General features: G+C 56.1%; 1 long non-coding RNA gene across 2 annotated transcripts; it reads right to left on the reverse strand.

The window, feature by feature from the left end:
• Positions 1 to 925: 925 nt before the first annotated feature.
• On the reverse strand, positions 926 to 2702 carry LOC138428762 (uncharacterized). 2 transcript variants are annotated; one of them, XR_011252571.1, is made up of 3 exons: positions 2521 to 2702; positions 1404 to 1556; positions 926 to 1265 (listed from the first exon to the last, which is right to left on the reverse strand). It is a non-coding gene; the product is annotated as an uncharacterized lncRNA (long non-coding RNA). The 2 variants fall into 2 exon arrangements; XR_011252570.1 differs by having other exon boundaries at positions 926 to 1556.
• Positions 2703 to 4600: the final 1898 nt, after the last annotated feature.

Here is a 4600-nt window from a genome sequence, read left to right on the forward strand (position 1 = left end):
TCTCCTGCATTGCAGGCGGATTCTTTACTGTCTGAGGGGCCAGAGAAGCTCACTCCTAGCAGAGCCATCACCCAAACTTCCATTTCCAAGTCCAGGTTGCAGGGCTCTCCTCCACCCCTTTGTATTCCCCACCAAAGCCCTTCTAATCCACGGAGCTTTGCCCACGTTGCGACCCCAGTGTTCTCCCGACATCTGCGCCAGCCCAAGCCGAGACCAGGGCACGTCTTCTCCGCAGACATCTACCTGCCACACGTGTATCCACTGCCCCGGTGTGAAAACACACAGACCTTTCTTCTCATCTTTGTAGCCCTGAATGTGCCTTAACACTAGCATCTATAATTCATGTAGTCATATTTCTACTTGGGGATATGTTTTTCCCTGGAAAGTCCTCAGGGCTATGTCTCGAAACTGAGAGCATCTTAAAGTCTCGGAGTCGTGCTTTAGGGCTGGGGTGATGCCTGTCCCATCTCGGCCCTGTGCTGGCGGGCAGTGGTCTCACACCCCGGTCGCCTTGCTGAATGGTCTCCCCTCTCCCTCTCCCCCAACTCGACACTGGACACTGTCGGTCTGGATAGAAGGGAAAACATGATGCCGTGGGGGAAAGCCCTCACTCCTGAGAAGCAGACCCCTCAGCCTTCACCCCCCTCCTCCTGACGGCACCCTCACCCCGTCACGGGGCCCAGGCCCGCAGCCCTCAGATAGCCTCCCAGGCATTCACCCCAGGTCTAGTTCTGGGGCACGTCGGGCCCCCTGGGAGCTGGCAGGCAAGTCCGACCTGGCTGGTGGAGACCTTGAAATGACCCTGGCTGTCACCTGGGGCCGACGGCCACCAGCGGACCAGGCTGTCTCCCTGGACAGAGCAGAGCAGCTGGCGGTGGGCAGGAGAGGAGGAAGCAAAGGTATTTTGGCAATGTCGAGTCTCAGCGTCAATTTCCATGCGACCGTTTTTATTCCCATTGGCTGGTATTGATGAACGTTCGCCACCCTGATACCTCTGCCCTGGGAAACAGACTCCTTTTCCAGACGTAAAACCAGAGGCTTGGGCAACCCAGGGCTGCCCGGGACCAGTGGGAGGCAAGCAGGGACACAGGCGTCTGACTTCTGAGCCCACCCTCCCCACCGGACCCCAACCACCCACCCGTGTCCTCCTTTGGCTCAGATAGAACTTGGGTGGTCTTGAAGCCCCCGCCCGCAGGCCCAGTGCCAGGGAGGAGGGAGCAGGATCTGGACACAAGGATGAGGCCTGGGAGAGCGTCTCCTCCTTCCTGCACAGAAAAACAGTGAGAGGGGTCAAGTCCATCTGAACACCGTATGTCCGTGGACGGCCGAGCCTGCCCGGCCAGGGCAGGGCTGCTCGGCTTCTGCGGTGCCCAGAAAAACAAGAGAATCGTCTCTGAGCCCACCTCTTGGCAGCCCGGGCAGGCAGTTTTGATTCGAAACACACTCGTGGCTTCATGGGGAATAGCTGCAGTGCGGCCTGGGGATGGCCAGGGGAGGCACAGACCCGCTCCGCCTAGCGTTTTCAAGTTCTCCATTAGAGCAATTATGAAATCCATCTGAAAGCCAAATAAGATCCAGAAACCAAAAACAGAATTAGCGAGTAAAAAGGAGGCCTCAGAAGCGGATCTGGATGCATTTAGGGGGAAATGGTCAGTGTCCACTGCCATCTGGGTAGGTTTAGCCTCCAGGAAGATGCCTCTGGCCTGGGTCAAACCTGCCATATGCTGGATCAGGGAACTGGATGTGACATTAACAGGCAAGAGCAGAGATGAACAGCCAGCTGGCCAATGTCAGCTCACTTATGAAACTGCGATGCTGAATGGAAACCAGTCAGCAGGTCTCTGCTGTAACTTCTAGGTTCTCCAGGTCTTTCTGGAGCCCTCGAGGGACCAGGCGCCTCTTCCCTTGACTGCAGCGGTGTCCGCCTCGGATGCGGAGGCCGGGCCTTCACTTTTCACTGAAACCTGTTTGTAGAACCCGGCGCAGGGCCAGGTGGGAAGCGGGGCAGGGGAGACGCAGGCTTCCAGGGTCCCGGAGCTCCAGTTCAGAGGCCGTGTGACGGCTTCTGGGGCCAACAGGCATGGAGGTCCCATCCCCACCCAGCGATGCCTCTGAGCAAGGGCGTTCCCTCTTGGCTTTGGTGTTTACGCTGGTCTTGCTTTTAGCAGAAATGTTTCTGCTCTGTGAGCTGTTCCCCGCTTTCCGAATGCTTTCTAAATGACTGCGGTTGCACACACACACACACAGGCACACCCAGGACTCCATCTTGGGGCGGGGGGGCAGGGGAGGAGGGACAGTGTCCGGCTTGGCCCACCCGCTTCCAGCCCCATGACTCGGCCCCGGCTGAAGGGATAGCCCGGCCGGCAGATGCCACACCCTGCCTGGACACAGACAGCTGTGTCCTCTCACTCCTGACGCCCACAGCCTGGACACCAAACCCCGAAGCACCAGCACTGGGACCTAGACGCCGTCATGCGAAGCGAAGTACGCCCGAGGCGACGTCCCTATGACGTCACTTACCTGTGTGATCTGAAACAGGACACCGACGAACTTGCTCTCAAAACAGACTCACAGAGAACAGACGTATGGTTGCCAACGGGGCAAGAGGGGAGGGATCGGTCAGGAGTGTGGGATTAACAGATAAGCACAACCACATATAAAGTAAGCAACAGGATTTACTGTGTAGCAAGATATGCAGTATCTTGCTGTAACCTACACTAGAAAAGAATCTAAAAACTGTATATGTGTATGGGGCTTCCCAGGTGGCTCAGTGGTAAAGAACCTGCCTGCCAAACAGGAGACGCGGGTTCAATCCCTGGGTCGGGAAGAATCCCTGGAGAAGGAAATGGCAACCTGCTGCAATATTCTTGCCTGGAAAATCCCACAGACAGAGGAGCCTGGCAGGCTGCAGTCCATGTGATCACAGAGTCGGACAGGACTGAGCACACGTGTGCATGCACACACACGCACACGCACACGCACACGCACACGCAACTGAATCCCTTTGCCGTACACCTGAAATTTTGTAAATCACTCACACTTCAGTAGAAAGAAATAAAACAAAGCCAAGAATTAAAAAAAGAAAAAAAGAAAAAAACAGCACAGCAGGGCCCTGAGGACTGTTCCCAGGGACTCCTGGTTTGCTGCAGGCCACCTAGACAGTCCCCTTAGACCAGAATCCAGGGGAAAGCTCTCAACCAGTGGATTCCAGGGGTTGGTGCTCTGGGGCCGCCAGGAAGGCCAGGCAGACTGGCGCAAGCAAGGCCAGCTTTCCCAGCTCTGGGGTCCCAGGCTGGCCCGGATGGTGACCTTTCCCAGTGAGCCCCTTTCCCAGGGAGCTGCCTGCAGCCTGAACCCTCCTCCCGCTGGGGGACTGTGACGCCTGTAATCACGTGGGGTCACATGTGCCCTCAACAAACACTCCTGAGCACGTCCTGTGTGCCAGCCACCCCGAGGGCCGGAGAGACAGCTGTGAACAGAAGGGTCCAAGCCGGCTGCCCGCGGGCAGTTCCGTTTCCAGGGGGAGCGGCAGACAGGAAACCAATAAATGAGAAAAACAGTGATGTCGGATCCTAATGAGTCTGTAGAGAAGCTGAAGCAGCGAGGGGAGGAGTGGGCTGGGAGGGGCCCTGGGGCACAGGGCAGCCTGAATGGCCCTGAACAGCCGCCCGAAGTCCACCGTGGGCGACCCCGCTGCGTGTGTGCCTGCAAGAGACCCCTGGCAGCAAGCGTCCTCCCAGGACCGAGGTGGTCTGCATCTTGGAGGCCTGGCTGGAAGGCGTTTCTCAGCGGACCCCCCTTGTGTGTGTGTGTGTGTGTGTGTGTGTGTGTGTGCGCGCGCGTGTGCAGAGTTTCACATCTATGTAAGTGAGACGGATTAATCATCTTATCGTTCTCCCACATTTCTGTGCTGAGAAGGGTCCTTTCCAGGGCAGCAGACCCTCACAGGGACCGTACCTTGTTCTGGGGGTGCAGGGAAGGAGAGTCCCTCCAGCCTCACAGGTGTCTATCTGCTTGGCCGCTTTCCCTGCCCAGCAGAAGGAGGGACTCAGTCCCTCGCCAGGAAGGGGTGAGGAGCCTGGCCTCTTCAGCGATGCACTTGGTGTGCCTGACGTAGGTGCCAAGCCTCTGTTCACTGTGGTTTTAACTTGTCCTTATTTCAGTTACTTCCTGTCAGACTTTGAAATGGAAGCAGAACTAATTAATGGCAAAGCAGGCTATTAGCTTCTTTTCCCATCTTTGTGTTCTTGCTGTTTAGTTGCTAAGTTGTGTGCGAATCTTTTGCGGCAACAGGGACTGTAGCCCACCAGACACCTCTGACTCCAGACAAGAATACTGGAGTGCGTTGCCATTCCCATTTTGAGGGGCTCTTCCCAACCCAGGGATTAAACCCACGTCCCCTGGATTGGCAGGTGGATTCTTTACCACTGAGCCACCTGGGAAGCCCTCCAATCTTTGCACCTGATTTCAAAAACCCTATGTTTTCCCTCTAATATATTTGAACATTCTGCCCAGACAGTTTCTTATTTTTCTATGAGATTTTAGTGTGTTGATTCTCTTCTGCAAAGCAATAAGAGAAAGGAAAGTTTCCTGACAGCAA

The sequence above is a fragment of the Ovis canadensis genome, chromosome 1, assembly GCF_042477335.2.
Source record: "Ovis canadensis isolate MfBH-ARS-UI-01 breed Bighorn chromosome 1, ARS-UI_OviCan_v2, whole genome shotgun sequence".
NCBI lineage: Eukaryota > Metazoa > Chordata > Mammalia > Artiodactyla > Bovidae > Ovis > Ovis canadensis.